Genomic DNA, 18,268 nt, shown 5'->3' on the forward strand with positions numbered 1-18,268 from the left:
GCATTCAAAATGGGAAAGCAAGGCTTGTGCCATCAGGTCCCCGTTTCCAGCGAACACGCAGCCTACCTCCTTGTGATTTCTACCAAGTAAATACACACTCTAGCTACACATTGGTCCCTTCCTTGAATAAAGTTTATTTGGCACGGAGTTTTGCGTGTAGCCAACCGCCTCCCCCAAGGAGCGCTCTAGGTACTCTATCGGGGCTTAGCCTCTTATCAAACCCTGCTGTGTAAGAGGAAGAACAGTGCTTTGGTTACATCAGGAATGCAAGCCGACTTTCTCCTATAAGTATGGGGTCTTAAGGTATGACTTTGTAAAAGGAATGCGAAGCAGTTTTGGTTTCTCGGTGCCGCTCAGCCTAGGGCAATGAGGCAGATTTGCATGACACGTAGGACTTGAGAGAACAAATTTCCTGGAGCGGTTGGAGTGCTGAGGAAATCTAGCTCTCCCAAGGAAGAGTGCAGTGTGTTGCCCTACACTCAGCATACACAGAATGACTGGGAAAGTAGTCCGGGCCTGGAAGTTTCTAAGCAGCCTAGTGGAGCCTGCTGGTACTCTATGTTCTTCCAGGGAAAAGGGTGCCCACACGAGGTCCTCGGTGTCTTGAAAAGCTTACTAACCTTAAAAGGAAACAGACCTGAAACTAATGACTCAAGGAAACTGCTCCAACCTTAGCTTCGGCAGGGCTATTCAAGGCTTTACCTTGAGGAAAGGACTTACGACAGGTTTCCTTTTAGCTCTAGAGCGTCTCAGGAGAAGCTCCCACCCAGGCTATGAAAGCACCGTGTTGATGTGGACAACACTCGTTCCCTTCCCAGAGCCTTGCCTACAGTGACTAGAGACCCGTCCTAAAACTGTTATTTAGGTAGCTTCAAGGATGCTTGAATGGAGCATTCAAAATGGGAAAGCAAGGCTTGTGCCATTAGGTCCCCGTTTCCAGCGAACACGCAGCCTACCTCCTTGTGATTTCTACCAAGTAAATATACACTCTAGCTACACACTGGTCCCTTCCTTGAATAAAGTTTATTTGGCACGGAGTTCTGCGTGTAGCCAACCGCCTCCCCCAAGGAGCGCTCTTGCTAGGCTATCGGGCTTAGCTTCTTCTCAAACCCTGCAGTGTAAGAGGAAGAACTGTGCTTTGGTAACAGCAGGAACGCAAGCCGACCTTCTACTGTAAGGATGGGGTCTTAAGGTATGACTTTGTAGAAGGAATGCGAAGCAGTTTTGGTTTCTCAGTGCCGCTCAGCCTAGGGCAATGAGGCAGTTTTGCATGACATATAGGACATGAGAGAACAGATTTCCTGGAACTATTGGAGTGCTGATGAAATCCAGCTCTCCCAAGGAAGAGTGCAGTATGTTGACCTACACTCAGCATACACAGAGTGACTGGGAAAGGTTTCCGGGCCTGGATGTTTCTTAGCAACCCAGTGGAGCCTGCCGGTTCTCGGTGTTCTTGAAAGGAATAGGATGCCCATGCGAGGTCCTCGGTGTCTTGAAAAGCGAACTAACTTTAAAGGAAAACGGAACTGAAACTAATGCCTCAAGGAAACTGCTCCAAGCTTCCACTTCGGCAGGGCTATTCAAGGCTTAACCTTGAGGAGAAAACTCACTTCAAATTTCCAATTAGCTCTACAGCGTCTCAGGAGGAGCTCCCACGCAGGCTGTTGATTTAGAGAAAACTCCTTCCCATCCCAGTACCCTGCCTAAAGTGACCAGAGACCCGTCCAAAACACTGTTATTTAGGTAGCTTCAAGGATGCTTGAATGGAGCATTCAAAATGGGAAAGCAAGGCTTGTGCCATTAGGTCCCCGTTTCCAGCGAACACGCAGCCTACCTCCTTGTGATTTCTACCAAGTAAATATACACTCTAGCTACACACTGGTCCCTTCCTTGAATAAAGTTTATTTGGCACGGAGTTCTGCGTGTAGCCAACCGCCTCCCCCAAGGAGCGCTCTTGCTAGGCTATCGGGCTTAGCTTCTTCTCAAACCCTGCAGTGTAAGAGGAAGAACTGTGCTTTGGTTACAGCAGGAACGCAAGCCGACTTTCTCCTGTAAGGATGGGGTCTTAAGGTATGACTTTGTAGAAGGAATGCGAAGCAGTTTTGGTTTCTCGGTGCCACTCAGCCTAGGGCAATGAGGCAGATTTGCATGACATGTAGGACGTGAGAGAACAGATTTCCTGGAGCTGTTGGAGTGCTGAGGAAATCTAGCTCTCCCAAGGAAGAGTGTAGTGTGTTGCCCTACACTCAAAATACACAGAGAGACTGGGAAATGTTTCCGAGTCGGGATGTTTCTTAGCAGCCCAGTGGAGCCTGCCGGTACTCGGTGTTCTTGCAGGGAATAGGGTGCCCACGCGAGGTCCTTGGTGTCTTGAAAAGCTTACTAACCTTAAGAGAAAACAAACCTGAAACTAGTGCTTCAAGGAAACTGCTCCAAACTTAGCTTTGGCAGGTCTATTCAAGGCTTTACCTTGAAGAAAGGACTCACGTCAAGTTTCCTTTTATCTCTAGAGCGTCTCAGGAGAGGCTCCCACCCAGGCTATGAAAGCACCCTGTTGATGTAGAGAACACTCGTTCCCTTCCCAGAGCCCTGCCTACAGTGACTAAAGACGCGTCCTAAAACTGTGATTTAGGTAGCTTCTAGGCAGCATGAATGGAGCATTCAAAATGGGAAAGCAAGGCTTGTGCCATCAGGTCCCCGTTTCCAGCGAACACGCAGCCTACCTCCTTGTGATTTCTACCAAGTAAATACACACTCTAGCTACACATTGGTCCCTTCCTTGAATAAAGTTTATTTGGCACGGAGTTCTGCGTGTAGCCAACCGCCTCCCCCAAGGAGCGCTCTAGGTACTCTATCGGGGCTTAGCCTCTTATCAAACCCTGCTGTGTAAGAGGAAGAACAGTGCTTTGGTTACATCAGGAATGCAAGCCCACTTTCTCCTATAAGTATGGGGTCTTAAGGTATGACTTTGTAAAAGGAATGTGAAGCAGTTTTGGTTTCTCGGTGCCGCTCAGCCTAGGGCAATGAGGCAGATTTGCATGACACGTAGGACTTGAGAGAACAAATTTCCTGGAGCGGTTGGAGTGCTGAGGAAATCTAGCTCTCCCAAGGAAGAGTGCAGTGTGTTGCCCTACACTCAGCATACACAGAATGACTGGGAAAGTAGTCCGGGCCTGGAAGTTTCTAAGCAGCCTAGTGGAGCCTGCTGGTACTCTATGTTCTTCCAGGGAATAGGGTGCCCACACGAGGTCCTCGGTGTCTTGAAAAGCTTACTAACCTTAAAAGGAAACAGACCTGAAACTAATGACTCAAGGAAACTGCTCCAACCTTAGCTTCGGCAGGGCTATTCAAGGCTTTACCTTGAGGAAAGGACTTACGACAGGTTTCCTTTTAGCTCTAGAGCGTCTCAGGAGAAGCTCCCACCCAGGCTATGAAAGCACCGTGTTGATGTGGACAACACTCGTTCCCTTCCCAGAGCCTTGCCTACAGTGACTAGAGACCCGTCCTAAAACTGTTATTTAGGTAGCTTCAAGGATGCTTGAATGGAGCATTCAAAATGGGAAAGCAAGGCTTGTGCCATTAGGTCCCCGTTTCCAGCGAACACGCAGCCTACCTCCTTGTGATTTCTACCAAGTAAATATACACTCTAGCTACACACTGGTCCCTTCCTTGAATAAAGTTTATTTGGCACGGAGTTCTGCGTGTAGCCAACCGCCTCCCCCAAGGAGCGCTCTTGCTAGGCTATCGGGCTTAGCTTCTTCTAAAACCCTGCAGTGTAAGAGGAAGAACTGTGCTTTGGTTACAGCAGGAACGCAAGCCGACTTTCTCCTGTAAGGATGGGGTCTTAAGGTACGACTTTGTAGAAGGAATGCGAAGCAGTTTTGGTTTCTCAGTGCCACTCAGCCTAGGGCAATGAGGCAGATTTGCATGACATGTAGGACGTGAGAGAACAGATTTCCTGGAGCTGTTGGAGTGCTGAGGAAATCTAGCTCTCCCAAGGAAGAGTGTAGTGTGTTGCCCTACACTCAAAATACACAGAGAGACTGGGAAATGTTTCCGAGTCGGGATGTTTCTTAGCAGCCCAGTGGAGCCTGCCGGTACTCGGTGTTCTTGCAGGGAATAGGGTGCCCACGCGAGGTCCTTGGTGTCTTGAAAAGCTTACTAACCTTAAGAGAAAACAGACCTGAAACTAGTGCCTCAAGGAAACTGCTCCAAACTTAGCTTCGGCAGGTCTATTCAAGGCTTTACCTTGAAGAAAGGACTCACGTTAAGTTTCCTTTTATCTCTAGAGCGTCTCAGGAGAGGCTCCCACCCAGGCTATGAAAGCACCCTGTTGATGTAGAGAACACTCGTTCCCTTCCCAGAGCCCTGCCTACAGTGACGAAAGTCACGTCCTAAAACTGTTATTTAGGTAGCTTCAAGGCAGCATGAATGGAGCTTTCAAAATGGGAAAGCAAGGCTTGTGCCATAAGGCCCCCGGTTCCACTGAACACGCAGCCTACCTCCTTGTGATTTCTACCAAGTAAATATACACTCTAGCTACACACTGGTCCCTTCCTTGAATTAAGTTTATTTGGCACTGAGTTCTGCGTGTAGCCAATAACCTCCCCCAAGGAGCGCCCTTGGTAGGCTATCGGGCTTAGCTTCTTCTAAAACCCTGCAGTGTAAGAGGAAGAACTGTGCTTTGGTTACAGCAGGAACGCAAGCCGACTTTCTCCTGTAAGGATGGGGTCTTAATGTATGACTTTGTGGAAGGACTGCGAAGCAGTTTTGGTTTCTCAGTGCCGCTCAGCCTAGGGCAATGAGGCAGATTTGCATGACATGTAGGACGTGAGAGAACACCATTCCTTGAGCTGTTGGAGTGCTGAGGAAATCTAGCTCTCCCAAGGAAGAGTGCAGTGTGTTGCCCTACACTCAAAATACACAGAGTGACAGGGTAAGGTTTCCGGGTCGGGATGTTTCTTAGCAGCCCAGTGGAGACTGCCGGTACTCGGTGTTCTTGCAGGGAATAGGGTGCCCACGCGAGGTCCTCGGTGTCTTGAAAAGCTTACTAACCTGAAAAGAAAGCAGACCTGAAACTAATGCCTCAAGGAAACTTCTCCAAATTTAGCTTCGGCAGGGCTATTCAAGGCTTTACCTTGAAGAAAGGATTCACGTCAAGTTTCCTTTTATCTCTAGAGCGTCTTAGGAGAGGCTCCCACCCAGGCTATGAAAGCACCCTGTTGATGTAGAGAACACTCGTTCCCTTCCCAGAGCCCTGCCTACAGTGACTAAAGACACGTCCTAAAACTGTTATTTAGGTAGCTTCAAGGCAGCATGAATGGAGCTTTCAAAATGGGAAAGCAAGGCTTGTGCCATAAGGTCCCCGTTTCCAGTGAACACGCAGCCTACCTCCTTGTGATTTCTACCAAGTAAATATACACTCTAGCTACACACTGGTCCCTTCCTTGAATAAAGTTTATTTGGCACGGAGTTCTGCGTGTAGCCAACGGCCTCTCTGATGGAGCGCTCTAGGTATGCTATCAGGGCTTTGCCTCTTCTCAAACCCTGCAGTGTAAGAGGAAGAACTGTGCTTTGGTAACAGCAGGAACGCAAGCCGACTTTCTCCTGTAAGGATGGGGTCTTAAGGTATGACTTTGTAGAAGGAATGCGAAGCAGTTTTGGTTTCTCGGTGCCGCTCAGCCTAGGGCAATGAGGCAGATTTGCATGACACGTAGGACTTGAGAGAACAGATTTCCTGGAGCTGTTGGAGTGCTGAGGAAATCTACCTATCCCAAGGAAGAGTGCAGTGTGTTCCCTACACTCAGCATACACAGAATGACTCGGAAAGTTTTCCAGGCCTGGAAGTTTCTTAGCAGCCTAGTGGAGCCTGCCGGTACTCGGTGTTCGTGCAGAGAATAAGGTGCCCACGCGAGGTCCTCCGTTTCCTGAAAAGCTTACTAACGTTAAAGAAAGCAGACCTAAAGCTAATGCCTCAAGGACTCTGCTCCAAGCTTCCACTTCGGCAGGGCTATTCAAGGCTTTACCTTGAGGAAAGGACTCACGTCAAGTTTCCTTATAGCTCTAGAGCGTCTCAGGAGAAGCTCGCACCCAGGCTATGAAAGCACCCTTTTGATGTAGACAACACTCGTTCCCTTCCCAGAGCCCTGCCTACAGTGACTAAAGACGCGTCCTAAAACTGTGACTTAGGTAGCTTCTAGGCAGCATGAATGGAGCATTCAAAATGGGAAAGCAAGGCTTGTGCCATCAGGTCCCCGTTTCCAGCGAACACGCAGCCTACCTCCTTGTGATTTCTACCAAGTAAATACACACTCTAGCTACACATTGGTCCCTTCCTTGAATAAAGTTTATTTGGCACGGTGTTCTGCGTGTAGCCAACCGCCTCCCCCAAGGAGCGCTCTAGGTACTCTATCGGGGCTTAGCCTCTTATCAAACCCTGCTGTGTAAGAGGAAGAACAGTGCTTTGGTTACATCAGGAATGCAAGCCGACTTTCTCCTATAAGTATGGGGTCTTAAGGTATGACTTTGTAAAAGGAATGCGAAGCAGTTTTGGTTTCTCGGTGCCGCTCAGCCTAGGGCAATGAGGCAGATTTGCATGACACGTAGGACTTGAGAGAACAAATTTCCTGGAGCTGTTGGAGTGCTGAGGAAATCTAGCTCTCCCAAGGAAGAGTGCAGTGTGTTGCCCTACACTCAGCATACACAGAATGACTGGGAAAGTAGTCCGGGCCTGGAAGTTTCTAAGCAGCCTAGTGGAGCCTGCTGGTACTCTATGTTCTTCCAGGGAAAAGGGTGCCCACACGAGGTCCTCGGTGTCTTGAAAAGCTTACTAACCTTAAAAGGAAACAGACCTGAAACTAATGACTCAAGGAAACTGCTCCAACCTTAGCTTCGGCAGGGCTATTCAAGGCTTTACCTTGAGGAAAGGACTTACGACAGGTTTCCTTTTAGCTCTAGAGCGTCTCAGGAGAAGCTCCCACCCAGGCTATGAAAGCACCGTGTTGATGTGGACAACACTCGTTCCCTTCCCAGAGCCTTGCCTACAGTGACTAGAGACCCGTCCTAAAACTGTTATTTAGGTAGCTTCAAGGATGCTTGAATGGAGCATTCAAAATGGGAAAGCAAGGCTTGTGCCATTAGGTCCCCGTTTCCAGCGAACACGCAGCCTACCTCCTTGTGATTTCTACCAAGTAAATATACACTCTAGCTACACACTGGTCCCTTCCTTGAATAAAGTTTATTTGGCACGGAGTTCTGCGTGTAGCCAACCGCCTCCCCCAAGGAGCGCTCTTGCTAGGCTATCGGGCTTAGCTTCTTCTCAAACCCTGCAGTGTAAGAGGAAGAACTGTGCTTTGGTAACAGCAGGAACGCAAGCCGACCTTCTACTGTAAGGATGGGGTCTTAAGGTATGACTTTGTAGAAGGAATGCGAAGCAGTTTTGGTTTCTCAGTGCCGCTCAGCCTAGGGCAATGAGGCAGTTTTGCATGACATATAGGACATGAGAGAACAGATTTCCTGGAACTATTGGAGTGCTGAGGAAATCTAGCTCTCCCAAGGAAGAGTGTAGTGTGTTGACCTACACTCAGCATACACAGAGTGACTGGGAAAGGTTTCCGGGCCTGGATGTTTCTTAGCAACCCAGTGGAGCCTGCCGGTTCTCGGTGTTCTTGAAAGGAATAGGATGCCCATGCGAGGTCCTCGGTGTCTTGAAAAGCTTACTAACCTTAAGAGAAAACAGACCTGAAACTAGTGCCTCAAGGAAACTGCTCCAAACTTAGCTTCGGCAGGTCTATTCAAGGCTTTACCTTGAAGAAAGGACTCACGTCAAGTTTCCTTTTATCTCTAGAGCGTCTCAGGAGAGGCTCCCACCCAGGCTATGAAAGCACCCTGTTGATGTAGAGAACACTCGTTCCCTTCCCAGAGCCCTGCCTACAGTGACGAAAGACACGTCCTAAAACTGTTATTTAGGTAGCTTCAAGGCAGCATGATTGGAGCTTTCAAAATGGGAAAGCCAGGCTTGTGCCATAAGGTCCCCGTTTCCAGTGAACACGCAGCCTACCTCCTTGTGATTTCTACCAAGTAAATATACACTCTAGCTACACACTGGTCCCTCCCTTGAATTAAGTTTATTTGGCACTGAGTTCTGCGTGTAGCCAACAACCTCCCCCAAGGAGCGCTCTAGGTAGGCTATCGGGCTTAGCTTCTTCTAAAACCCTGCTGTGTAAGAGGAAGAACTGTGCTTTGGTTACAGCAGGAACTCAAGCCCACTTTCTCCTGTAAGGATGGGGTCTTAAGGTATTTCTTTGTAGAAGGAATGCGAAGCAGTTTTGGTTTCTCAGTGCCGCTCAGCCTAGGGCAATGAGGCAGATTTGCATGACATGTAGGACGTGAGAGAACACCTTTCCTTGAGCTGTTGGAGTGCTGAGGAAATCTAGCTCTCCCAAGGAAGAGTGCAGTGTGTTGCCCTACACTCAAAATACACAGAGTGACTGGGTAAGGTTTCCGGGTCGGGATGTTTCTTAGCAGCCCAGTGGAGCCTGCCGGTACTCGGTGTTCTTGCAGGGAATAGGGTGCCCACGCGAGGTCCTCGGTGTCTTGAAAAGCTTACTAACCTGAAAAGAAAGCAGACCTGAAACTAATGCCTCAAGGAAACTTCTCCAAATTTAGCTTCGGCAGGACTATTCAAGGCTTTTCCTTGAAGAAAGGATTCACGTCAAGTTTCCTTTTATCTCTAGAGCGTCTTAGGAGAGGCTCCCACCCAGGCTATGAAAGCACCCTGTTGATGTAGAGAACACTCGTTCCCTTCCCAGAGCCCTGCCTACAGTGACGAAAGTCACGTCCTAAAACTGTTATTTAGGTAGCTTCAAGGCAGCATGAATGGAGCTTTCAAAATGGGAAAGCAAGGCTTGTGCCATAAGGCCCCCGGTTCCACTGAACACGCAGCCTACCTCCTTGTGATTTCTACCAAGTAAATATACACTCTAGCTACACACTGGTCCCTTCCTTGAATTAAGTTTATTTGGCACTGAGTTCTGCGTGTAGCCAACAACCTCCCCCAAGGAGCGCCCTAGGTAGGCTATCGGGCTTAGCTTCTTCTAAAACCCTGCTGTGTAAGAGGAAGAACTGTGCTTTGGTTACAGCAGGAACGCAAGCCGACTGTCTCCTGTAAGGATGGGGTCTTAAGGTATGACTTTGTAGAAGGAATGCGAAGCAGTTTTGGTTTCTCAGTGCCACTCAGCCTAGGGCAATGAGGCAGATTTGCATGACATGTAGGACGTGAGAGAACACCATTCCTTGAGCTGTTGGAGTGCTGAGGAAATCTAGCTCTCCCAAGGAAGAGTGCAGTGTGTTGCCCTACACTCAAAATACACAGAGTGACTGGGTAAGGTTTCCGGGTCGGGATGTTTCTTAGCAGCCCAGTGGAGACTGCCGGTACTCGGTGTTCTTGCAGGGAATAGGGTGCCCACGCGAGGTCCTCGGTGTCTTGAAAAGCTTACTAACCTGAAAAGAAAGCAGACCTGAAACTAATGCCTCAAGGAAACTTCTCCAAATTTAGCTTCGGCAGGGCTATTCAAGGCTTTTCCTTGAAGAAAGGATTCACGTCAAGTTTCCTTTTATCTCTAGAGCGTCTTAGGAGAGGCTCCCACCCAGGCTTTGAAAGCACCCTGTTGATGTAGAGAACACTCGTTCACTTCCCAGAGCCCTGCCTACAGTGACTAAAGACACGTCCTAAAACTGTTATTTAGGTAGCTTCAAGGCAGCATGAATGGAGCTTTCAAAATGGGAAAGCAAGGCTTGTGCCATAAGGTCCCCGTTTCCAGTGAACACGCAGCCTACCTCCTTGTGATTTCTACCAAGTAAATATACACTCTAGCTACACACTGGTCCCTTCCTTGAATAAAGTTTATTTGGCACGGAGTTCTGCGTGTAGCCAACGGCCTCTCTGATGGAGCGCTCTAGGTATGCTATCAGGGCTTTGCCTCTTCTCAAACCCTGCAGTGTAAGAGGAAGAACTGTGCTTTGGTAACAGCAGGAACGCAAGCCGACTTTCTCCTGTAAGGATGGGGTCTTAAGGTATGACTTTGTAGAAGGAATGCGAAGCAGTTTTGGTTTCTCGGTGCCGCTCAGCCTAGGGCAATGAGGCAGATTTGCATGACACGTAGGACTTGAGAGAACAGATTTCCTGGAGCTGTTGGAGTGCTGAGGAAATCTACCTATCCCAAGGAAGAGTGCAGTGTGTTCCCTACACTCAGCATACACAGAATGACTCGGAAAGTTTTCCGGGCCTGGAAGTTTCTTAGCAGCCTAGTGGAGCCTGCCGGTACTCGGTGTTCGTGCAGAGAATAAGGTGCCCACGCGAGGTCCTCCGTTTCCTGAAAAGCTTACTAACGTTAAAGAAAGCAGACCTAAAGCTAATGCCTCAAGGACTCTGCTCCAAGCTTCCACTTCGGCAGGGCTATTCAAGGCTTTACCTTGAGGAAAGGACTCACGTCAAGTTTCCTTATAGCTCTAGAGCGTCTCAGGAGAAGCTCCCACCCAGGCTATGAAAGCACCCTTTTGATGTAGACAACACTCGTTCCCTTCCCAGAGCCCTGCCTACAGTGACTAAAGACGCGTCCTAAAACTGTGATTTAGGTAGCTTCTTGGCAGCATGAATGGAGCATTCAAAATGGGAAAGCAAGGCTTGTGCCATCAGGTCCCCGTTTCCAGCGAACACGCAGCCTACCTCCTTGTGATTTCTACCAAGTAAATACACACTCTAGCTACACATTGGTCCCTTCCTTGAATAAAGTTTATTTGGCACGGTGTTCTGCGTGTAGCTAACCGCCTCCCCCAAGGAGCGCTCTAGGTACTCTATCGGGGCTTAGCCTCTTATCAAACCCTGCTGTGTAAGAGGAAGAACAGTGCTTTGGTTACATCAGGAATGCAAGCCCACTTTCTCCTATAAGTATGGGGTCTTAAGGTATGACTTTGTAAAAGGAATGCGAAGCAGTTTTGGTTTCTCGGTGCCGCTCAGCCTAGGGCAATGAGGCAGATTTGCATGACACGTAGGACTTGAGAGAACAAATTTCCTGGAGCTGTTGGAGTGCTGAGGAAATCTAGCTCTCCCAAGGAAGAGTGCAGTGTGTTGCCCTACACTCAGCATACACAGAATGACTGGGAAAGTAGTCCGGGCCTGGAAGTTTCTAAGCAGCCTAGTGGAGCCTGCTGGTACTCTATGTTCTTCCAGGGAAAAGGGTGCCCACACGAGGTCCTCGGTGTCTTGAAAAGCTTACTAACCTTAAAAGGAAACAGACCTGAAACTAATGACTCAAGGAAACTGCTCCAACCTTAGCTTCGGCAGGGCTATTCAAGGCTTTACCTTGAGGAAAGGACTTACGACAGGTTTCCTTTTAGCTCTAGAGCGTCTCAGGAGAAGCTCTCACCCAGGCTATGAAAGCACCGTGTTGATGTGGACAACACTCGTTCCCTTCCCAGAGCCTTGCCTACAGTGACTAGAGACCCGTCCTAAAACTGTTATTTAGGTAGCTTCAAGGATGCTTGAATGGAGCATTCAAAATGGGAAAGCAAGGCTTGTGCCATTAGGTCCCCGTTTCCAGCGGACACGCAGCCTACCTCCTTGTGATTTCTACCAAGTAAATATACACTCTAGCTACACACTGGTCCCTTCCTTGAATAAAGTTTATTTGGCACGGAGTTCTGCGTGTAGCCAACCGCCTCCCCCAAGGAGCGCTCTTGCTAGGCTATCGGGCTTAGCTTCTTCTCAAACCCTGCAGTGTAAGAGGAAGAACTGTGCTTTGGTAACAGCAGGAACGCAAGCCGACCTTCTACTGTAAGGATGGGGTCTTAAGGTATGACTTTGTAGAAGGAATGCGAAGCAGTTTTGGTTTCTCAGTGCCGCTCAGCCTAGGGCAATGAGGCAGTTTTGCATGACATATAGGACATGAGAGAACAGATTTCCTGGAACTATTGGAGTGCTGATGAAATCCAGCTCTCCCAAGGAAGAGTGCAGTATGTTGACCTACACTCAGCATACACAGAGTGACTGGGAAAGGTTTCCGGGCCTGGATGTTTCTTAGCAACCCAGTGGAGCCTGCCGGTTCTCGGTGTTCTTGAAAGGAATAGGATGCCCATGCGAGGTCCTCGGTGTCTTGAAAAGCGAACTAACTTTAAAGGAAAACGGAACTGAAACTAATGCCTCAAGGAAACTGCTCCAAGCTTCCACTTCGGCAGGGCTATTCAAGGCTTAACCTTGAGGAGAAAACTCACTTCAAATTTCCAATTAGCTCTACAGCGTCTCAGGAGGAGCTCCCACGCAGGCTGTGAAAGCACCCTGTTGATTTAGAGAAAACTCCTTCCCATCCCAGTACCCTGCCTAAAGTGACCAGAGACCCGTCCAAAACACTGTTATTTAGGTAGCTTCAAGGCAGCATGAATGGAGCATCCAAAATGGGAAAGCAAGGCTTGTGCCATTAGGTCCCCGTTTCCAGCGAACACGCAGCCTACCTCCTTGTGATTTTTACCAAGTATATATACACTCTAGCTACACACTGGTCCCTTCCTTGAATTAAGTTTATTTGGCACAGAGTTCTGCGTGTAGCCAACCGCCTCCCCCAAGGAGCGCTCTTGCTAGACTATCGGGCTTAGCTTCTTCTAAAACCCTGCAGTGTAAGAGGAAGAACTGTGCTTTGGTTACAGCAGGAACGCAAGCCGACTTTCTCCTGTAAGGATGGGGTCTTAAGGTATGACTTTGTAGAAGGAATGCGAAGCAGTTTTGGTTTCTCAGTGCCACTCAGCCTAGGGCAATGAGGCAGATTTGCATGACATGTAGGATGTGAGAGAACAGATTTCCTGGAGCGGTTGGAGTGCTGAGGAAATCTAGCTCTCCCAAGGAAGAGTGCAGTGTGTTGCCCTACACTCAGCATACACAGAATGACTGGGAAAGTAGTCCGGGCCTGGAAGTTTCTAAGCAGCCTAGTGGAGCCTGCTGGTACTCTATGTTCTTCCAGGGAATAGGGTGCCCACACGAGGTCCTCGGTGTCTTGAAAAGCTTACTAACCTTAAAAGGAAACAGACCTGAAACTAATGACTCAAGGAAACTGCTCCAACCTTAGCTTCGGCAGGGCTATTCAAGGCTTTACCTTGAGGAAAGGACTTACGACAGGTTTCCTTTTAGCTCTAGAGCGTCTCAGGAGAAGCTCCCACCCAGGCTATGAAAGCACCGTGTTGATGTGGACAACACTCGTTCCCTTCCCAGAGCCTTGCCTACAGTGACTAGAGACCCGTCCTAAAACTGTTATTTAGGTAGCTTCAAGGATGCTTGAATGGAGCATTCAAAATGGGAAAGCAAGGCTTGTGCCATTAGGTCCCCGTTTCCAGCGAACACGCAGCCTACCTCCTTGTGATTTCTACCAAGTAAATATACACTCTAGCTACACACTGGTCCCTTCCTTGAATAAAGTTTATTTGGCACGGCGTTCTGCGTGTAGCCAAACGCCTCCCCCAAGGAGCGCTCTTGCTAGGCTATCGGGCTTAGCTTCTTCTCAAACCCTGCAGTGTAAGAGGAAGAACTGTGCTTTGGTTACAGCAGCAAGGCAAGCTGACTTTCTCCTGTAAGGATGGGGTCCTAAGGTATGACTTTGTAGAAGGAATGCAAAGCAGTTTTGGTTTCTCAGTGCCCCTCAGCCTAGGGCAATGAGGCAGATTTGCATGACATGTAGGACGTGAGAGAACACAGTTCCTGGAGCTGTTGGAGTGCTGAGGAAATCTAGCTCTCCCAGGGAAGAGTGCAGTGTGTTGCCCTACACTCAGCATACACTGAGTGACTGGGAAAGGATTCCGGGCCTGGAAGTTTCTTAGCAGCCTAGTGGAGCCTGCCGGTGCTCGGTGTTCGTGCAGGGAATAGGGTGCCCAGGAGAGGTCCTCCGTTTCCTGAAATGCTTACTAACGTTAAAGAAAGCAGACCTAAAGCTAATGCCTCAAGGACTCTGCTCCAAGCTTCCACTTCGGCAGGGCTATTCAAGGCTTTTCCTTGAGGAAAGGACTCACGTCAAGTTTCCTTTTAGCTCTAGAGCGTATCAGGAGGAGCTCCCACCCAGGCTATGAAAGCACCCTGTTGATGTAGAGAAGACTAGTTCCTTTCCCAGAGCCCTGCCTGCAGTGACTAGAAACCCTTCCTACAACTGTTAATTAGGGAGCTTCAAGGCAGCATGAATGGAGCATTCAAAATGGGAAAGCAAGGCTTGTGCCATAAGGCCCCCGGTTCCAGCGAACACGCAGCCTACCTGCTTGTGATTTCTCCAAGTAAGTATACACTCTAGCTACACACTGGTCCCTTCCTTGAATAAAGTTTATTTGGCACGGAGTTCTGCGTGTAGCCAACCGCCTCCCCCAAGGAGCGCTCTTGCTACGCTCTCGGGCTTAGCTTCTTCTAAAACCCTGCAGTGTAAGAGGAAGAACTGTGCTTTGGTTACAGCAGGAACACAAGCCGAATTTCTCCTGTAAGGATGGGGTCTTAATGTATGACTTTGTGGAAGGAATGCGAAGCAGTTTTGGTTTCTCAGTGCCGCTCAGCCTAGGGCAATGAGGCAGATTTGCATGACATGTAGGACGTGAGAGAACACAGTTCCTGGAGCTGTCGGAGTGCTGAGGAAATCTAGCTCTCCCAGGGAAGAGTGCAGTGTGTTGCCCTACACTCAGCATACACTGAGTGACTGGGAATGATTCCGGGCCTGGAAGTTTCTTAGCAGCCTAGTGGAGCCTGCCGGTGCTCGGTGTTCGTGCAGGGAATAGGGTGCCCAGGCGAGGTCCTCCGTTTCCTGAAATGCTTACTAACGTTAAAGAAAGCAGACCTAAAGCTAATGCCTCAAAGACTCTGCTCCAAGCTTCCACTTCGGCAGGGCTATTCAAGGCTTTTCCTTGAGGAAAGGACTCACGTCAAGTTTCCTTTTAGCTCTAGAGCGTATCAGGAGGAGCTCCCACCCAGGCTACGAAAGCACCCTGTTGATGTAGAGAAGACTCGTTCCTTTCCCAGAGCCCCGCCTGCAGTGAATAAAGACCCGTCGTAAAACTGTGATTTAGGTAGCTTCAAGGCAGCATGAATGGAGCATTCAAAATGGGAAAGCAAGGCTTGTGCCATAAGGCCCCCGTTTCCAGCGAACACGCAGCCTACCTCCTTGTGATTTCTACCAAGTAAGTATACACTCTTGCTACACACTGGTCCCTTCCTTGAATAAAGTTTATTTGGCACGGAGTTCTGCGTGTAGCCAACCGCCTCCCCCAAGGAGCGCTCTAGCTAGGCTATCGGGGTTAGCTTCTTCTAAAACCCTGCAGTGTAAGAGGAAAACTGTGCTTTGGTTACAGCAGGAACGCAAGCCGACTTTCTCCTGTAAGGATGGGGTCTTAAGGTATGACTTTGTGGAAGGAATGCGAAGCAGTTTTGGTTTCTCAGTGCCGCTCAGCCTAGGGCAATGAGGCAGATTTGCATGACATGTAGGACGTGAGAGAACACAGTTCCTGGAGCTGTTGGAGTGCTGAGGAAATCTAGCTCTCCCAGGGAAGAGTGCAGTGTGTTGCCCTACACTCAGCATACACAGAGTGACTGGGAATGATTCCGGGCCTAGAAGTTTCTTAGCAGCCTAGTGGAGCCTGCCGGTGCTCGGTGTTCGTGCAGGGAATAGGGTGCCCAGGCGAGGTCCTCCGTTTCCTGAAATGCTTACTAACGTTAAAGAAAGCAGACCTAAAGCTAATGCCTCAAGGACTCTGCTCCAAGCTTCCACTTCGGCAGGGCTATTCAAGGCTTTTCCTTGAGGAAAGGACTCACGTCAAGTTTCCTTTTAGCTCTAGAGCGTATCAGGAGGAGCTCCCACCCAGGCTATGAAAGCACCCTGTTGATGTAGAGAAGACTAGTTCCTTTCCCAGAGCCCTGCCTGCAGTGACTAGAAACCCTTCCTACAACTGTTAATTAGGGAGCTTCAAGGCAGCATGAATGGAGCATTCAAAATGGGAAAGCAAGGCTTGTGCCATAAGGCCCCCGTTTCCAGCGAACACGCAGCCTACCTCCTTGTTATTTCTACCAAGTAAGTAGACACTCTAGCTACACCCTGGTCCCTTCCTTGAATAAAGTTTATTTGGCACTGAGTTCTGCGTGAAGCCAAACGCCTCCCCCAAGGAGCGCTCTTGCTAGGCTCTCGGGCTTAGATTCTTCTAAAACCCTGCAGTGTAAGAGGAAGAACTGTGCTTTGGTTACAGCAGGAATGCAAGCCGACTTTCTCCTGTAAGGATGGGATCTTAAGGTATGACTTTGTACAAGGAATGCGAAGCAGTTTTGGTTTCTCAGTGCCGCTCAGCCTAGGGCAATGAGGCAGATTTGCATGACATGTAGGACGTGAGAGAACACAGTTCCTGGAGCTGTTGGAGTGTTGAGGAAATCTAGCTCTCCCAGGGAAGAGTGCAGTGTGTTGCCCTACACTCAGCATACACAGAGTGACTGGGAATGATTCCGGGCCTGGAAGTTTCTTAGCAGTCTAGTGGAGCCTGCCGGTGCTCGGTGTTCGTGCAGGGAATAGGGTGCCCAGGCGAGGTCCTCCGTTTCCTGAAATGCTTACTAACGTTAAAGAAAGCAGACCTAAAGCTAATGCCTCAAGGACTCTGCTCCAAGCTTCCACTTCGGCAGGGCTATTCAAGGCTTTTCCTTGAGGAAAGGACTCACGTCAAGTTTCCTTTTAGCTCTAGAGCGTATCAGGAGGAGCTCCCACCCAGGCTATGAAAGCACCCTGTTGATGTAGAGAACACTTGTTCCTTTCCCAGAGCCCTGCCTGCAGTGACTAGAGACCCGTCCTAAACTGTGATTTAGGTAGCTTCAAGGCAGCATGAATGGAGCACTCAAAATGGGAAAGCAAGGCTTGTGCCATAAGGCCCCCGTTTCCAGCGAACACGTAGCCTACCTCCATGTGATTTCTACCAAGTAAGTAGACACTCTAGCTACACACTGGTCCCTTCCTTGAATAAAGTTTATTTGGCACGGAGTTCTGCGTGTAGCCAAACGCCTCCACCAAGGAGCGCTCTTGCTAGGCTATCGGGCTTAGCTTCTTCTAAAACCCTGCAGTGTAAGAGGAAGAACTGTGCTTTGGTTACAGCAGCAAGGCAAGCTGACTTTCTCCTGTAAGGATGGTTTCCTAAGGTATGACTTTGTAGAAGGAATGCAAAGCAGTTTTGGTTTCTCAGTGCCGCTCAGCCTAGGGCAATGAGGCAGATTGGCATGACATGTAGGACGTGAGAGAACACAGTTCCTGGAGCTGTTGGAGTGCTGAGGAAATCTAGCTCTCCCAGGGAAGAGTGCAGTGTGTTGCCCTACACTCAGCATACACTGAGGGACTGGGAAAGGATTCCGGGCCTGGAAGTTTCTTAGCAGCCTAGTGGAGCCTGCCGGTGCTCGGTGTTCGTGCAGGGAATAGGGTGCCCAGGAGAGGTCCTCCGTTTCCTGAAATGCTTACTAACGTTAAAGAAAGCAGACCTAAAGCTAATGCCTCAAGGACTCTGCTCCAAGCTTCCACTTCGGCAGGGCTATTCAAGGCTTTACCTTGAGGAAAGGACTCACGTCAAGTTTCCTTTTAGCTCTAGAGCGTATCAGGAGGAGCTCCCACCCAGGCTATGAAAGCACCCTGTTGATGTAGAGAAGACTCGTTCCTTTCCCAGAGCCCTGCCTGCAGTGACTAGAGACCCGTCCTAAAACTGTTATTTAGGTAGCTTCAAGGCAGCATGAATGGAGCATTCAAAATGGGAAAGCAAGGCTTGTGCCATAAGGCCCTGTTTCCAGCGAACACGCAGCCTACCTCCTTGTGATTTCTACCAAGTATACACTCTAGCTACACACTGGTCCCTTCCTTGAATAAAGTTTATTTGGCACGGAGTTCTGCGTGTAGCCAACCGCCTCCCCCAAGGAACGCTCTTGCTAGGCTCTCGGGCTTAGCTTCTTCTAAAACCCTGCAGTGTAAGAGGAAGAACTGTGCTTTGTTTACAGCAGGAACGCAAGCCGAATTTCTCCTGTAAGGATGGGGTCTTAATGTATGACTTTGTGGAAGGAATGCGAAGCAGTTTTGGTTTCTCAGTGCCGCTCAGCCTAGGGCAATGAGGCAGATTTGCATGACATGTAGGACGTGAGAGAACACAGTTCCTGGAGCTGTTGGAGTGCTGAGGAAATCTAGCTCTCCCAGGGAAGAGTGCAGTGTGTTGCCCTACACTCAGCATACACTGAGTGACTGGGAAA

The 18,268-nt window shown here is 49.1% G+C and overlaps 3 long non-coding RNA genes across 3 annotated transcripts; 2 read left to right on the top strand and 1 right to left on the bottom strand.

Annotated features, from left to right (window-relative positions):
• Nucleotides 1-591: 591 nt before the first annotated feature.
• Nucleotides 592-10,919, bottom strand: LOC309614986. The gene is made up of 3 exons (XR_014236489.1): nt 7,577-10,919; nt 2,934-4,019; nt 592-1,165 (listed from the first exon to the last, which is right to left on the bottom strand). It is a non-coding gene; the product is annotated as an uncharacterized lncRNA (long non-coding RNA).
• On the top strand, nt 1,673-5,078 carry LOC309614991. The gene is made up of 2 exons (XR_014236494.1): nt 1,673-1,743; nt 4,412-5,078. It is a non-coding gene; the product is annotated as an uncharacterized lncRNA (long non-coding RNA).
• Nucleotides 1,991-3,532, top strand: LOC309614992. Its single transcript, XR_014236495.1, has 2 exons — nt 1,991-2,358; nt 3,249-3,532. It is a non-coding gene; the product is annotated as an uncharacterized lncRNA (long non-coding RNA).
• Nucleotides 10,920-18,268: the final 7,349 nt, after the last annotated feature.

Source organism: Balaenoptera borealis, assembly GCF_965194805.1.
Source record: "Balaenoptera borealis genome assembly, chromosome: 17".
NCBI lineage: Eukaryota > Metazoa > Chordata > Mammalia > Artiodactyla > Balaenopteridae > Balaenoptera > Balaenoptera borealis.